The sequence below is a fragment of the Hyperolius riggenbachi genome, chromosome 6 (genome assembly GCF_040937935.1).
Source record: "Hyperolius riggenbachi isolate aHypRig1 chromosome 6, aHypRig1.pri, whole genome shotgun sequence".
In the NCBI taxonomy this organism is placed as follows: domain Eukaryota; kingdom Metazoa; phylum Chordata; class Amphibia; order Anura; family Hyperoliidae; genus Hyperolius; species Hyperolius riggenbachi.
Window position 1 is genome coordinate 316,191,352 of NC_090651.1, and position 18,612 is coordinate 316,209,963.

The 18,612-nt window shown below is 42.7% G+C and overlaps 1 pseudogene; it reads left to right on the top strand.

The window, feature by feature from the left end:
- The window catches only part of LOC137522181 (sacsin-like), a 74,445-nt pseudogene extending 65,515 nt beyond the window's left edge, over positions 1-8,930 (top strand).
- The last annotated feature ends 9,682 nt before the right edge of the window (positions 8,931-18,612 follow it).

The following is an 18,612-nucleotide window of genomic DNA, read 5'->3' on the forward strand; positions in this document are numbered from 1 at the left end:
CAACAAACAAACAGTAGCGTATCTTCAGAGACCCGGGATCAGTTCTGTGTGTGCTGATAAGCAGGGTAGCAGACAGTGAATGACTTGGAGAAAGTCGTTTATTCACGCAATATAAATAATTAATATATACAGACAATTATTAAAATCAACAATTATTAAAACAGTAATAGCCAGTATGAAAAATAAAAGAAGGGAGAAAAATACTTAGTTCCTGGAAAGATGTCCTTTTTGTGGGAAAAATCAGTTCTGGATTTCAATCAAAGTTCAGAGTTCAGACCAGGTGGATGCCAGCATATCCTCAAGCTGGCATCTCATGGGTGCAAGATGTTTCAGTCTGGAGGACACTGAGTTTGGGTCCTCAGCCATTCTTATGCTCCTGCTTCAGTAGGAGGGAGTGAGGGCGGGGAGCCATACACCCCCTTAGAAGATGAGATGAGCCCTCCCCTTATCCTGGGGGCTAGAAATCATATCTACCCATATATGGGCTCTATCTTACAGAACCGTACAGGTCAGGGCAGATTTATTAACATTTTCAGGTCTGTCTCGATTTACCCAGCGCCCTGATACCAGACATGAGGGGTGGGACCCCTGTGGTATCATCAGGGCATTTTCAAACTGCCTAACTGGCAGTCCTTACCTCAGAATGTTCTGAAACTTCCTCAGAACCAGCACCGGGGCTCATGCTACACTTCCCCCACGTTTGGCGAAGCTGCCATCTCAGGAACCCCAGAAATATGACAGATCTGGGAAGTTATGGATTATGCTATGAGACTCAGCAGCTAGAACACATCCTGAATAAACCTAACAGCTGGCTTCCCTTTGATCTTTACCAGTGAGCAAGGTGTCAAGACCTCCCGTGGATTCGTAGCCTGCCTGGCTGTACCTAGGCATCCTTTGGTTAATTAACATCTCCATGAGATCAGCTAAGTGTCACCTGGTTCCCAGAACCAAAAGGGGAATTGTGCCTTCCACAGGGGATATGTCCAAGCTAATTAACACCTTCCCCCCAGGCTGTCACTTCAGCTAAGACAGATCCCCCAGCTGTTCCTAGGCATAGGGATACTACACGTCAAATCTTGGTTCTATTGATCTGAGGCGCAATCGATGCAGGAATCGAGTGCGATCGTTCTTTTCTTCACGGGCGGTTCCAGGACGCGCCTGCGTCCCCGCAACCGTCCGTGACATGCATCAGATAGCAAAACAATGCTACAATTATTTTAATATAGAAATTGAGAAATGCCCAAATCGTTATCTGGAGATAAAGAGGGAAGCTGCCGCTATGAATTTTGTTTATGTGGATGAAGAATTTGTTTCACTTAAGGTAGTCGCCCATCAAATTCCTTTTAATGCGCACCCTTATTTGCACAAACTTCCAAAAGATTACGAACCATTTGATGAACTCTGGGCTTGTATTGGAGTACGGAAAGAATTTTTAGCCCAAGATTACTTTTCTGTTCTCAGCCAGATGGCTAATCAGATTGGAGAACAACAACTTTCGGTTCGAGAATTACAACTTGCCGTTAACTTGATAAATCACAGCTTAGAAAAGTCTGGATTTGCATCATATGAACCATCTGTAGCAAAGCTTATATATATACCTGACAAGCAAGGCATATTGCGTCATGTGAGTGATATCTTTTACTATGACACGCCCTGGATTCCCTATAATGAAGACCAATATTTTTGCCATGATAGAATTCCACTAGAGGTGGTATCAAAATTTGGTGTTACACCAAAAACCCATCATATACTTCAGAATCTAAAAATTTCCAATCTCTCCAACTGGGTTTCACAGTTTGGTGCAAAGGAACAACTTACCACCAGAATCAAGAACATTATAAAAGAGTGCTCTTCAAAAAAAGAAATTTTGAAGGAACTTATTCAGAATGCAGATGATTCTGAGGCGACTGAAATACACTTTGTACTGGACTGCAGAACCCATCCCACTACGAGAACTTTTGGAGAAGAATGGCATCCACTGCAAGGTCCAGCTCTGTGCATTTACAACAATAAGAAGTTTGAGTCAAAAGATATTGATGGAATTCAGCAGCTGGGCATAGGTAGCAAAGAGGACCGTTTAGACAACACTGGAAAGTTTGGACTTGGCTTCAATTCTGTGTACCACATAACTGATTGCCCATCTTTTGTGACTGGTGACACCACCTTGGGCATCTTTGACCCTAATATTTTGTTTTTGGACATCTCTAACGAAGCCAGTCCAGGTAACCTGTTTACTGTGAACAATGAATTCAAGGACACATTTGAGGATGTGTATAACACCTTTTTACCTTCAAAATTTGATCTGCAAGAAGGCACACTATTCCGACTACCACTAAGGATGGCGAATACTGTCTCAAGGTCAAAAATAAGTAATGAAACTTCTTCAGTACAGGACATCAGAAGCATGTGTGAGGAACTGAGTCAAGAGGCAGAAAACATGATCCTCTTCTTGAATAACATTAGAAGGATTTGTTTTTCTGAAATTAGACCTAATGGTGACTTTATTGAAAACTTTTCAGTTGAATGTAAAATAGATTGTAAGGATGAAGAAATGCTGTCTTCCTTTCAACAAAGACTCCTTGAGTTTTCTAGGAAGAAAGAGCATTTGTTGGAGACCTCATTCTTTCAAGTACCTTACACTGTAGATATTGCACACAGCAAGTCAAGTAAGGGAAGCAACTGGCTTGTACTTAAGCAAATGGGTACAGAAGGCAAGAAAAGCTTGGACAATTTGAAGACAATTTCAGGCCGTTTGCATCAAACAGTTGTCCCCCATGGTGCGGTAGCTGCCTGTCTCAGCCATTATATACAAGGAAGAGCTTTCTGCACCTTGCCTCTACCACTTGAAACTGGTCTTCCTGTACATGTCAATGCCAATTTTATTGTGGATTCAGCACGGAGAGGCATCTGCCAAGAGGATGGGAACAGCCCAAAGACTGAGTGGAACACATTTTTGTTTTCAGATGTTTTAGCTCCACTGTACAGCTGTCTTCTCGAATATCTGTGTAAAATATTTACAAAGCAGCAAGGGGAACCACTCAAGTTCCAGAATTTAGACTCCTGCAAGCTTTTTTTGACCACATGTTTACATTTTTTTCCAAAGGTGACAAAGTCTGTGTCTCCTCAGTGGCAAACATTAGTTAGGAAGGTATATTTGACTATATTTGAAAAGAAAATGCAAGTGGTTACAATTTGCAAGGAACAGGAAATTCAAGGGAAGCTTGTAAAGAAAACATGTATTCATGTTGAGTGGACAAGTGTTGGTAAGACCAACCTCACAGAAGAACCTTTCTTCCTTACTAATGAAGAAAATGAATCTGTTGGATCTGCCTTGCAAAGGATTAACATGCACTTAGCATTTGGAGGGTTCTCCAATTTTCTATGCACGGAATTTAAATCAGCTGGAGTACCTGTTCAGGAACTAAGTCCTCCGTCCTTGTGTGAGTTCATGAGACATGCTCCGCTAGTCCCTCATGGTCAAGAATGTCCTACTTCTGTGTGCAGGACTCTTCTCAGAGATGAGGAAACCTGCAGGGTTCTTGTAGAATACTGCCTGAAAGGAATGTCAGCCAAGACCGTAACTGATTTGCAAGGCGTTCCTTTACTAGTTACCGTAGACGGATTGCTCCACATCTTTGACAGAAGTAATCCAAAATTTTCATCAAGATACTATGAGCTTTTCCCTGATCACAGCAGCCAGTTTGCTACATACAACCAGTTCACTCTTTATTGATTCAACTTGGCTTTTTGAAAATTCTAACTATCACAAATTCTGCTGCTTTTGTAAAGAATTACTTGGGTGAATTACATAACATGTCTTCAAGTAAACCTTGCCCTATCCTTACCACTGAGAAGGCCAGGTGGCTGGAAAATTTATGGAAATTCTTTGAAAGTGAGATAAGCAAGAAGAAACAAGATGAAAAGGTTGAACTTTTTGAGTCCATTATCTCTTTGTACTATCACTGGGCAGTTTTACCTGTGTGTTTTTATGAAAAAGAACCCAAAATCCTTTCATTTGCTCATATAGAAAATATATTGCTTCCAAGTCAAAGCGATGTTGCTGAATATTTCTTGAAATTGGGATTTGCCATGTTAGAACTGCGTTTATTTCCTGCTAAAATACTTTTTTTACTTGCAGCCCTATCTGCTGAACACCGAAGATGTTGAAGTTGTTCTTCAACATCTGAGCTCCAGAAGAGATTATCTTCGTTGGGAGCTGATGGATGATGTCGAGCATGATATGTTTCTAAAAAGGATCTTATCAAAGCTTAATAAACAAAGAACGCCAAAATCTATAAACAACCTGCAGTGTTTACCCCTGTTTGAAGCACATGATGGAAAAATACAGAGTTTGAATGAGTATCAGACAAAATATCTGCTTGGCTCAAGGTTGGAGGTGGAACCTCTGAAACTTTCTGAAATTGATTCGCAAACAATATTCCTTAAAGATACCAGCCTTAACCTCTTGCCGACCGCGTCACGCCAGTAGGCGTGGCCGCGGCGGCAGCCCCAGGACCGCCTAACGCCAATTGGCGTAAAGTCCTGGGGCTCTGTTTTGCAGGAGATCGCGCGCAGGCTGCGCGCGCATCTCCTGCTTGGGGGGCGGAGCTCCGCCCCGCCTTCAGTCTCCGAGCGGCTATTGCCGCTCGGGAGACCGGTAGACGGCGTGATCGCCGTCTATTTACCTTGTGCAGCGCTGCGATCAGCAGCAGCGCTGCACTGGGGACAGCCGTGTGACACGGCTGTCCCCCTGGGGGACAAGAGAGCGATCGGCTCTCATAGGCAGAAGCCTATGACAGCCGATCGCCGTAATTGGCCGGCTGTGGGGAGGGAGGGAGCGAGGGAGGGAAGGGGTTTAAAGGAAGAGGGTTTTTTTTAAAAAAAAAGGCAACAATAATATTTATTAAAACAAAAATAAACATGGGGGGAGCGATCAGACCCCACCAACAGAGAGCTCTGTTGGTGGGGAGAAAAGGGGGGGGGGAATCACTCGTGTGCTATTTTGTGCGGCCCTGCAGCTTGGCCTTAAAGCTGCAGTGGCCTTTTAAACTAAAAATTGCCTGGTCACTAGGGGGGTTTAGCCCTGCAGTCCTCAAGAGGTTAAAAGACAAGCTTATAAATTCTTAAACATTCCACTAATTGGTGACCTTGAACTGCTTACTGAATTCCTCCTCCCAAGAGTACAGTACCTTCGTGAAAACCAGTTGTTGGCGGTTCTACAGATAGTTTTAGATCTGCAAAAGTTTAGAGGGTTTCGGGAGAAAGAGAAGGACATTTTATCCTTTCTCGGACCAGTTAAGCTTATCAAAAGTAAACAAGGACAACTGCAACAAGCCTCATATTTTTATGACGATGCTGTAAATCTGTTCAACACATTTGGACTACAGGACTATTTCATCCCTAGCGATTTTTGGGAAATGTTTAAGTTGCACAAAACACCATTGCGCACTCTACTGCACAAGATGGGCATGAAAAACCAACTAGCAGAAGATGATTTTATCGAATTTGCCACTGTGATACAGGAGGATGCAAAAAGTAGATGCTCAACAGAAACTCTGACCGCAAGAGCTGAGGAGTTATTTGATTATTTGCTTTCTATGAATTTGGACAAATTAAGTTCCAGTTTCACAACCAGGGTGGGAAAAATTGCATTTGTCATCCCATCGAAGGTTGAACATTTAGAAGCTTTACATCCTCCATGTACTCAAAACATCATGACAATTCCTCTCCAGGGATCACTGCTAAAATGTAACGGTTATCAGTATGTGGTTTGGACCACTATGCCACTAATAGAAAAAAACATAAGTACTGAAGAACAATGGCTAATTCTACACAACTGTGGAGTCCTTCCAGAACCACCCATTCCTTGAGTAACTGAAAACGTGAGAAACGTTTGTAAAACTCTATGTAACAACAAACAATTAAAAATGATCAGGCAGAAGGTCTTAAAAAAAACTTACAGGTTTCTTCAGAATCACATTGCGGATGTGGATCCCAATTCCCTCAAGAATGTTCCATTTGTTTTAGTAGATGATAATGACCTTGCCATACCCGGACAAATTGTATTTAACCTTCAAAATTCTGATGTTTTTCGACCATATCTTTACAAATTGCCTCCACTGCTGGCATGTTACAGTAATCTGTTTCAAAAAGTAGGAGTTGAGGCAGAGGCCTCTGTGATTCACTTTGCAAACGTTCTTTTATCTATTCATGCGGACACGGAAGACAAAGAGTCTTTGCATCCTAACCTCCAAAAGACTGTCTCTGAAGCTATAGAGCAATTTTTCAGGCTTCTGGAAAGCAAAGTGCCAAAACATAATCTTCAGAATCTCAGACCCCTGTATCTTCCAGCAATTAATGGCAAACTCTATATGTCATCCAGTTTGATCCTAAATGACTGTCGACCTGAGGGGGAAATTAAGGAATGGAATATTGCATCTGAATTATTATTTCTACACCTTGATTTTGACCTATATAAAACAAAACACCTTCTCCAACTATTACCTGTGGAGATTCGCCCAAAATTGCTTTCTGACATTACAGTTGAGGCTATCCATGATTTTCAAAGGTGTGCGCTTGAAGAGTGCATAGTCAAAAGAACTCTAGAGGAACATCTTCATTCTCCATCTTTTCTTGATGGCCTGGTTTGCCTTCTGCGGAGCCAGAGCAATGGTAAGATTAGCCAGGAGGAAGGAGAACAAAAATGCTCCAATATTTTTTGAAAACTAGAGGTCATATGCTGTTGTAAACTCCTAACGAGTCTTGTGTATAAAGATGAAACAGTGAAGGGTTTTCAGGTACTGAAAACTCTTGTATGCCAAATTAACAACTTAATTGGTAATGTATTCACAGAAAAATCAAGAAATATAGTTGAAGGAATGCTTGCTTGTGATAGTCCTCATGAGATACAGGAAGTACTGAAGGATAATGACGTATGGATTAACGAGGGTGAAAGCAAAATCCCCTGTAAAAAAACCTGGAGAAGTGATTGACAAAGAGTGGTATGACAGCTTGGAAATGAATAATGCCAATACATTTAAAGTAGGGGACATTGGCCTCGATTCATCAACACTTAGCAAATTTGTTAACAACAGTTTGGTAAAATACCAAATTCGTTAACTTCATTTCAGGATTCATCAAAGTTATCTACAGCTGTTAGCGAACATTCGTTAACGATTCGGTAACAATTCGCTAAAACGAAAGAAAGTGCAATTCATGAAAAAGAAAGTGGGCGTGGTTTAGCGTTACATTTAGGATTAGTTATCTCCTTCACTGCTCTGTCGTAATTCCTGTCAGATCATTGCTGACAGAGAAGATGGAGCCATTTGAAGTGGTTATGTATCAGCTGAGAGTGATTCAAAGGCGCAGAAGGGCAAGAATAAGGTCTGCAACCATATAAATTTGTAAGAGAATAGATTAATTTGCTATAACACGACATCTGCATTTCTCTTGAATCATCTTGTAAGAGAACACAGGCAGTGCCAGGGTTAACTAATTTTGCTAGCTGCACTATAATTTTTTAGAAAAGGCTCCTATCAAATTGTGGGATTGTCCCAACCACTTTCAGAATCCTGGTCCAGGTGTAAAGCCCTATTCAGAATGTTGCTACGTAGTGCTCAAAGGACTGCCTTTTACCCACAATTCCATGGGAATCTTATGGCCTTGTGTTAAAGTACCACTGTAAAATGGAAATATCGACACGTTACCGAATGGTTACCGAATTGTTATCGAATTCACACCGAATGAGGAAAAACCTTGATGAATACAACTAGAAATCGCTAAACTTCGAATTCGGTAATTTAACAAACTGGAAAAAGTTATCTCAAAGAGAATGATGAATCGAGGCCTATGTGGGCTACAAGGTTCCTGAAGAAGAAGATGAGGTGTATATGTATGCTGTAATTAAGGAGGAGCTGGATGCTAAAATATTTGAAGGTTGTGAAGTCCCGATGTATCGCATAGACATTGGTCAAGAAAAATTAATTGATGTTAGTGTATTTGATTTATATCAGTTTAAAAGTTCTGCAAACTTCGATTCAAAAGCTCTTATCCCACATGATAGCATAGGAACGCCACAGCAAAGTTCTGAAAGATGGCACGCAAGTTCTTTGGAAAAAATTAAAGAAGAAATTGACCAGGATCTAATCAGAATACAGCAACTGCCTCAAGCTGAAAGGATAAAAGCCACAAGACGCATCTACTTAGCGTACCACCCAGACAGAAACCTAGGTCACGAGGAAATCTCAACAGAGGTTTTCAAATATTCTCAGCAGAAGGTTATAGAAATGGAAGCTGGTGAGGGCATTCAGCTTTGTACAACATCCAGTCGTCATTCCAACAAATCGGGAGGCGTTACTACATTTTGGGTAAAATGGGATCGAGAAGCTTTCCAACACAAACAACACAGACAAAGCTCTTCAAGAAAAGCTGCGCACCATTATGGTTATTTGGGCTATGGCAGCACAGCTCAACCAAAACCTCAAGAGGCCGAGAGGTGGCTGAGGCAAGCCAAATCCGATTTGGATGCTGCCGAGAATGATATTGACCGCCAAACAGAATGGGTATTTTACAAAGTGCACCAAGCTATGAAAAAGGCTCTCATTGCAGCACAGTATATGAAGGGGAAAAATGTCGACAGGAATTAAGGCCTAGCCACCTTAGCTGAAAAGGTATCTTCCTACAGTGAAGGTCTTCAAGGTCTTCTTGATCAGGTATTACAAATCACAAGACATGGTGTAGATGACCAGAAAACCCAATATCCGAGCAGTTTCCCTCCACCCCAAATTCCCAATGGAAGTTTTCCATCAGACAAAATAGCGGAAGTTATTACACTTGCAGACCGCATTTTGCAGAAGATAAAGGATTATGTTTTTTCCTAAAAGATCAAGATATCTTGCCCTAGAGCACTGAAGGGAACACTGGAATGCACTAACTTCATGCTTTGCAAAAAATGCAATTTAAGCATCTAGATCAGGCATGGGCAAACTTGGCCCTCCAGCTGTTACGGAACTACAAGTCCCACAATGCATTGCAGGAGTCTGACAGCCACAGTCATGACTCATAAAGGCAAATGCATTGTGGGACTTGTAGTTCCGGAACAGCTGGAGGGCCAAGTTTGCCCATGCCTGATCTAGATCCTTTAAGACCGCACAGCTAGTTACGAGATGAAAAAGACAGGAAATGTTTAATGAGAATAAATTGCAAAATGACTGTTAGGCTGTAGACACACTGTTAGCACTTTCTGGGTGCTTTTCTGACCACCAGCTCTTTGAGTGTTTTATTTTTTAAAAAACGCTCCCATTAACTTGCAGTAAAATAGCTGTATAATTGCCACAATCACGATCTTTCTGAAAATCACGATTGCTGATATTTAACCGGGATTTTAATGCAAGTCAACAGGAGCGTTTAAAAAAAAATGCTCAGAAAGCGCTGATGGTCAGAAAAGCACCCTGAAACAGTTCATAGTGTATCTACAGCCTTAACTTTGTTTCCCTGAGTTTTTTCATACCTCATGACCGTTAACCAAAATGACAGCATTTTTACTAAAATTTAAGTAACTACTCTTAAGTACATAAAATAACATTTGAAAACCTTTCCAAGCATTCTCTGTGAGTAAAAAAGTGTATTGTCACTGCAGAGAGCAGTACAGGCTTGCTTATCTCTGGTCATCAGCAAATATAAACAGTACTGCCTGGTGTCTTTACTCTGATTCTCCTCCCCCCCCCCCTTCCTTTCTGCTGAAGTGACTGAGAGCTTCAGCCAGCTATGATTACATTTGCCGATTAGCCAGAGATAATCAAGCCTGTACTTCTCTGGCAGTGAAAGTAAAGCTGGCCATACACTGGCCCGATTTGCCGCCGTCTCGACAGCAGATTCGATCACTGGGATCGAATCTGCTGCCAATCATTCGCGCTAAACGCACCCGCCGATCCGATTTCCTCCCGAAATCGGATCGGTCCGTCGATCGCGCCGTGCGGGAAATTACCATCGATTGCCCGCGGGTAGGGAGCGTGTCGCTAGCGGCGGCCGATCCGATCAGGTATACATTACCTGACGCTGGCTCCCAGGCATCTTCTCCGCGCTGCACCGCTCTGTTCCTGCTTCCATCCCAGCGTACATTAACTTCCTGTGTCACTGCAGTGACCAGAAAGTTCATATAGAGGGCGCTCTATTTGAACTTCCTGGTCACGGAGTGACACAGTGTACGCTGGGATGCGGTGCAGGATGCTGGGATGCGTGCAGCGCTGAGAAGAGGACCCGGAGCCAGCTTCAGGTAATGTATACGGGGGGACGACGACGACAGGCGGCAGGAGCAGCTCAACAGATTGTGATCGGTATCAGGCTGATTCACAATCTGATTCACAATCTGTTTGCAGTAAAGGCAGCCATACGATCCCTCTCTGATCAGATTCGATCAGGGAGGGATGTATCTGTTGGTCAGATCTGATGGCAAATCGACCAGTGTATGGCTACCTTAAAGGTTTTTACACACAGGGAATGCTTTCAAATATTCTTTTATGTACCTAAGAGCAGTTTCTGAAATTTTTAGTTTTCAGAGTATAAACCAACTTTAAGCCCCAAGAGAGCAAGGCAGTACTCAAGATAACTGATATTAACTGTTTTTGTAGTTTCTCGGATGTTAAATGTTAATGAAGAATATGGAGGCTGACATGTTTATGTCATTTTATATTAAGCAGGTTGCCTGGCGTCCTGCTGATCCTCTGTCTCTAGTACTTTAAGCCATAGTCCTTGAACAAGCTTGCAGCAGATCAGGTGATTCTGAGTGGCTTAGCCACATGCTTGTTTCAGGGGTGTGATTCACATAGTACTGCAGCCAAAGAGATCAGCAGGACCACCTGACAACTGATATTGTTTAAAGCGGATCTGAATTTAGAACTTCATCTTGGCTCTAAAAGGTAAGCAACATCCCCTTAAAGAAAAAAACATTTCTTTGTTACAGCTGATACATATCCTGCAATAAATCTGCAGTGTGTCTACTTCCTGCTGACGCAGCTGAGATCAAATTACACTTGTGATTATTCACATATGAGGGGGAATAAGAAAGGCTAAACTCTGTAAATACATACAGGGTGCATTTCTCTTTGTTTTCCTCCTGTCCAGTGCAAGAGTTCAGGTCCACTTTAACAGGGAATAAATATGGCAGCCACCGTGTGCCTCTCAGGATGTGCTTTGAGGTGTTATTTTGTGAAACTGAATTCCCTGAATGTCTTGTTAAGAATCTGGGTTATCCGGCTGCGTCCGGCGAAACGTGTTGTGTGAATAAATGTACTTGTGCAAAAACATGCTTTGTCATCCTTAGTGTGAGCCCGCTCTCCATTTCTGCGCAGAGCATCTATTAATTGTATTGTTATCCTTCAGCAGCTGTTCCTGCACCGTGACATACAGGTTACTAGCACTCTTGCTTTGCAGCATTAGTGTTCAGTCTGGGCCAGTACACTATCTCCATAGAGCTTGTGTCTCCTCCCCGTATTTGTGTGGGATTCCTCCGGGCACCCAGGTTTACTCCCACATGCCAAGAACATACAGATAGGGTCACCGGACTCGCCAAAAGTGACCTAAAACTACAAAAGGAAAATTAGACAGTGACTGACTATGGTAGGATATTAGATTTTGGCAATGGTAGGATTAGAGTGTGAGCTCCTCTGAGGACAGTCAGTGACATGACTATGTACTCTGTAATGTGCTGCAGAAGATGTCAGTGCTATATAAATACATAATAATAATAATAAGGTAGGACATTAGACTATGCCTATGGTGGGATTAGAGTGTGAGCTCCTCTGAGGACAGTCAGTGACATGACTATGTACTCTGTAATGTGCTGCAGAAGATGTCAGTGCTATATAAATACATAATAATAATATGGTAGGACATTAGACTATGACTATGGTAGGATTAGATTGTGAGCTCCCCTGAGGACAGTCAGTGACATGACTATGTACTCTGTAATGTGCTGCAGGAGATGTCAGTGCTATATAAATACATAATAATAATATGGTAGGACATTAGACTATGCCTATGGTGGGATTAGATTGTGAGCTCCTCTGAGGACAGTCAGTGACATGACTATGTACTCTGTAATGTGCTGCAGAAGATGTCAGTGCTATATAAATACATAATAATAATATGATAGGACATTAGACTATGCCTATGGTAGGATTAGATTGTGATCTCCTCTGAGGACAGTCAGTGACATGACTATGTACTCTGTAATGTGCTGCAGAAGATGTCAGTGCTATATAAATACATAATAATAATATGGTCGGACATTAGACTATGACTATGGTAGGATTAGATTGTGAGCTCCCCTGAGGACAGTCAGTGACATGACTATGTACTCTGTAATGTGCTGCAGGAGATGTCAGTGCTATATAAATACATAATAATAATATGGTAGGACATTAGACTATGCCTATGGTGGGATTAGATTGTGAGCTCCTCTGAGGACAGTCAGTGACATGACTATGTACTCTGTAATGTGCTGCAGAAGATGTCAGTGCTATATAAATACATAATAATAATATGGTCGGACATTAGACTATGACTATGGTAGGATTAGATTGTGAGCTCCCCTGAGGACAGTCAGTGACATGACTATGTACTCTGTAATGTGCTGCAGGAGATGTCAGTGCTATATAAATACATAATAATAATATGGTCGGACATTAGACTATGACTATGGTAGGATTAGAGTGTGAGCTCCTCTGAGGACAGTCAGTAACATGACTATGTACTCTGTAAAGTGCTGCAGAAGATGTCAGTGCTATATAAATACATAATAATAATATGGTAGGACATTAGACTATGACTATGGAAGGATTAGATTGTGAGCTCCTCTGAGGACAGTCAGTGACATGACTATGTACTCTGTAATGTGCTGCAGAAGATGTCAGTGCTATATAAATACATAATAATAATATGGTAGGACATTAGACTATGACTATGGTGGGATTAGATTGTGAGCTCCTCTGAGGACAGTCAGTAACATGACTTTGTACTCTGTAATGTGCTGCAGAAGATGTCAGAGCTATATAAATATATAATAAACAGGAAGGCCTACTTCTGGGCCATTCCAGTGATACAAGAATGGGTAAAACAATATTACTGGAAGATGGATATAAATTGGCATCTGTTCCTGCAGAGCATCTGGAAAAGCATCTAAAGCTTTATTAATACATAAACACCTGGAACACCGCTGATCCCTCTCTTCATACACACATTATCCAATGATTTCCCTGCAGTTGAGATGATGAATGAGATGCAAACAATTGTGGCTTGCATGGCAGCTTACATCAGGCTCGGAATCGACCCAATAAAAAAACAGCAGGAAGTGGATTTGATTGGCCCAATTCTAAGCCGCTTACAATTTGCATTACATTTGCATGCAAGCTAGAATGATTAGCATCTCATCAACCTTCTGTGTACAGCACAGAAAAGTGGGGGTGTCTTCATATCCCAGGAAAAAAAGGACATAGAGACAACGGAAGCCCAAATGGTGCAGCTCGTTAATGGCTGATGGCTGGATAGTGTACGGGTAAGGGCTCTGCCTCTGACACAGGAGACCTGGGTTCCAATTTCGGCTCTTCCTGTTCACTAACCAAGCACCTATTCGGTAAGGAGTTCTTGGGCAAGACACCCTAACACTGCTATTGCCTACTGAGCGTGCCCTATTGGCTGCAGCTCTGGCACTTTAAGTTCACCAGGAGAAAAGCGCAATATAAATGTTCTGTGTCTGCAACTAATAGTGAGTGTAGTTAGAAAGGGCTACTCACAAAGGTAACTTACCTTTGTAGAATGGGTAACCAACCACTTAAAGAAAACTCGAGGTGGGCTCAAAAATGAAAAAAAAAAAAAAGTAGGCTACCTGATCCGCGGGGCTGAGTGGATCAGGTAGCTGCAAAAACCGCCGCCCCCGTGGGCCGCATTGGCCCACTTTCACTTTCGTGACCTCTGGTTCACCGTTGCAAGGAGAGATTGTGTTTCTCATACATAGTGTGCGGGGCGTGGCCAGGAGAGCTGCCCAATGGCAGCTCAGGAAACCCTGCAGGAACGCCCCTGGTGGGTGTTTTGAACAGGGAATACCTCTCCCCTGTGTTTACCTCAGAGTTAGGAGGGCAGAGAGCGGTGGTTGGGGGACACAGAGCCATGTCATTAGGCAGAGGACATTGTGTCCCATCTGCCCCCTGAAGATCCACCTCGGGTTCTCTTTAAGGCAGGTGGAGACAATGAACCCAACTCCACTCGGGGGGTACCTATGGGGCTGAATGCATTTGCTCTCTTGTGTAAAAAGCCCAACTGGGAATCACAGTGGCGTCCACCATGTGGTACCAGAAAGGATGGGTCCCCTCCAATGATGCGATGGGGGTGTGAGGCACATTATAATGGTAGAGAGGTGCCCAGGTTATAATATCATTGGATTAGAAACAGGATAAAATGAGAGCATCCATCTGAAAATGGCGCCTGTGAATAATGGCGCACAGTGTTGCCGCTAATCCGTTTGCCGCTTATCGCTATTTAAAGAGACACTGAAGAGAAAAAAAAATGATGATATTATGATTTATATGTGTAGCACAGCTACGAAATAAAACATTAAGCTCAGATACATCAGTGTAATTGTTTCCAGTACAGGAAGAGTTGAGAAACTCCAGTTGTTATCTCTATGCAAACAAGCCATTAAGCTCTCCGACTAAGTTAGTCATGGAGAAGGCTGTTATCTGACTTTTATTATCTCAACTGTTCCTGGACTATTTACTTTTCCTCTGCTAGAGGAGAGGTCATTACTTCACAGACTGCTCTGAAAGACTCATTTTGAATGCTGAGTGTTGTGTAATCTGCACATATTATAGAATGATGCAATGTTAGAAAAAACACTATATACCTGAAAATAAAAGTATGAGAATATTTTCTTTGCTGCTAATCTTCTAGTAATTATTCATAGTACACAACCAATTCACTATATCATATTTTTTTTTCGCTTCAGTGTCTCTTTAACGTTAAAGCCTTATTGTTATTTAGCGTTAAAGCCTTATCGTTATTTAGCGTTAACACACAGAACCCTCTCTGTACCTATCCCTAACCCCTAAACCCCCCCCGGTGGTGCCTAACCCTAACCACCCCCTGGTGGTGCCTAACCCTAAGACCCCCCCCCTGGTGGTGCCTAATCCTAACCACCCCCCTGGTGGTGCCTAACCCTAACCACCGCCGGTGGTGTATATTGTACTGTAACTATACCTAACCTCACTCTCATACAGAACTCTCCCTGTACCATACCCTAACCATCCACTTGGTGGTGCCTAACCCTAACCTTGACAGTGTTACATTAAATCCATTCACAGTTTTGCAGTTAAATAACGTCTGCAGTCTGGCTTATGTAGGGCGCTACTGATAAATAACGTTAGTGTGTGTCACTATTGATAAATAACGTTACTGTGTGCCGTTTTTTTAGCGATAAGTGTATCTTTTTAATGCGGCGCCATTTTTATGCATAGGCGCTGTGCACCATTATTCACTGATCCCAAAATGAGAAAAGTGTGGGGTGGCTTACCTCAATAAAGACAGCCGAATGTGACAATAAGAATTTATTATGCTCCGGCAACGCATTTCATACCTCTCGAGGATCAATAGTTCATATATATATATATTAGCTCTGGCATACTTCAATGAACATGTCATTGAGGAAAAACAATAAAACCAGTTAAAACTTAAAAAGTAGATTTAAACATAAAATAAAACTGTGGCATATCTTAAAAAGTAATTTTTAGGAGAAGGAAGATAGATACAATCGTTTATTTAAATAGTTTATTTTCGCTTTAGGTGTCCTTTAAAGTAAATGTTTATGGTTGACTGGTCCTGGCCCCCCGCTCCCCCCCCCCAAGATCATGGTGGTGATAGTTACGTGTTATGATTGTCAACTTAAAGCAGTAGGATCAGCCATACTATGCCAGGGAAAAAAACACATATATAAGTAGATAAATACTTGATCTACTTACATAACACATGTATTGTACTGTCCACGTTTTGATTTCAGTGAACGTTATATAGTAAATGACGAGAATTCTGTTCCTGGTGGGGGTCATGTCTTTAGGCTAAATTCTGATGTTATTTCTGCCCTTTACTTTTTTTCTTTTCTCCTCCAATCGCTAAGTCACCTAAGCCTTGCTTGTAAACACAAGTGAGCAGAGGATCAAGTTTCAGATAAGCAGCATGCAGGGAAATGAATATATTATAGATAAAAAGAACCCCCAGCATGCAACTGTTTGGCACTGACTACTAAAGGGCCAGTGCTCCTTAAGTATGTGATAACTCCAAACCATAACAGCAGAAAGTTTTGAATGCAGGATTAGCATCTTTATCACTTAATACACTCAGACCAGTTGCTGTTGAAATTAATTTTTATGGAGTCATTCCCGCTTTTAAAGAGAAATCGTAACCAAAAATTGAACTTTATCCCAATCAGTAGCTGATACGCCCTTTTACATGACAAAACTATTCTTTTTCACAAACAGACCATCAGGGGGCGCTGTATGACTGATATTGTGGTGAAACCCCTCCCACAAGAAACTCTGAGGACCGTGGTACTCCTGGCAGTTTCCTGTCTGTGAACCTTGTTGCATTGTGGGAAATAGCTGTTTACAACTGTTTCCAACTGCCAAAAAAGCATGCAGCAGCTACATTACCTGCCAACAGTAAAAATGTCACCATGTGATAAATGTTACAATGTAAATCAGGGAGAGGAAAGATTTTACAATGGGCAAACACTGACTAAATCATTTATACATAAATATTGTAAAAATGAAGCACGCTTTTTTATTACATTATTTTCACTGGTGTTCCACTTTAAGTTGGATCTTATGTTGCAGTGGGTGGTAAAATGCAGATTGTTTTAATGCCTAATATCCTCCCCATTATTATTGGCTTATAAAGTGCCAGCATAGTTTAGGCACTGTACATGGGGTACATAATAATATAGACAATGGTATACACCAAATATAGACCCTGGTACAAGATACAGAACTGGCAGACAAATGTAACATGATGAATAAAATGTATAACAAATTCCAACACACAAAAGGGTGAGAGAGCCCTGCCCTTGCAAGCTTACAATGTAACAAATAGGGAGGAAACTAGAGGTGGGATAGTATAGTAGTATACAACATGTGTACCTAGAAGCAATGTATTTTTCTCCTGTTATATATCACCTGCCCCCCCCCCCCGCAATACCCAAGCACTATACCCCCCCCCCCCCCAATCACACACTGCCCATTCCTAACTTACCTATACCCCAGACTGTTGCAGCTGGTGCCCATTTCTCCTCTCGGCTCCCTCCACCCCGTAAATTTCTGAGCGACTTACTAATGGCAGAAGAGAGGCAGTAATGCCAGCAATAGCTGGAATCTGAATGACATCTTACCGCCTGAGTCCATGGCGGCCTGGAGGGGAAATAGTAATTAACGCCGCTGGGACCTCTGCAGGAGCAGGGTGAGATGTTTTTCTGCTTCACCCTGTGCCCAAATCTCCTGGCGGCTTAATTATAGGTACCTGTCTGTACCACCTGGGCAGGGCACTGTACAGGGTGGCTTGTCTTTCCCTTCCCTATGCCGAGTCACCAACTTTCTCAAATGCATGTCCATGACTTCCACATCCTCTACTCTAACTTGCTGGCCGAGTTAATTAAACACGTGAGGTGGGAGAGGAGAATGCAGTCAGGGGCAAAAGACCATTTCATTCTGGTGGTGCTCCAGACACGGGCCTGGAATAGCTGTGGCTAGAAGCGCCACTGTCTGGGACCTTCTAAGCAAGGGCTTGTCGGATCTGCTGTTATGGCCAGCTCCGGGACGCCCATGACGCCAGGTGACGGCTCTTCCTTAGAAGGCAAACCTGCGCCAGGGCGGCATTTCCCCTCCCTCTCTGGCTACTGCTCATTTCCCTTCTGTGGGGTTGGGGTGTCTGCCAGAAGTGGGGAGAGGGGCCGACATCATTCCTCCCTCCCTCTGTGTGCCTCTCCTGTCCCTCCTGTAGAGCTGGTGCAGTGGTCCGGGTTGTAATTAACTCACCTGCTCACTGGCTCTATACGATGTGTCCCCGCTAGAAGCTGTCTCCTCTCTGTCCGTCCGATCTCTGTATGATGCGCATAATCACACGTCATGCAGGGAAACCGGAAGTAGAGAGGAGACACTGCCAGCAGGGACACCGCATGGAGTGAGTGAGCAGGCAAGTTAATTACAAAGCACACCAGTGCGTCAGCTCTTCAGGGGGGCAGAAAGGGGGTCCATGGAGAGGGAGGTAAGAATTATGTCAGCTCCCCTCCTAGATCTGCTACCTATATTGGGGGCACTTATACCAAGCTATTTATACTGAATGCACCTACACCAGGCTATCTATACTGAGGGAATCCATTCCTGGCTTCCTTTACTGGAGGCACCTATACCTGGCTTCCTATACTGGTGCCACCTCTACCTGGTTAACTATACTGGGGGCACCGATACCTGGCTAACTATACTGGGGGCACGATACCTGCCTAGCTATACTGGTGGCACCGATACCTGGCTAGCTATACTGGTGCCACCTCTACCTGGTTAACTATACTGGGGGCAC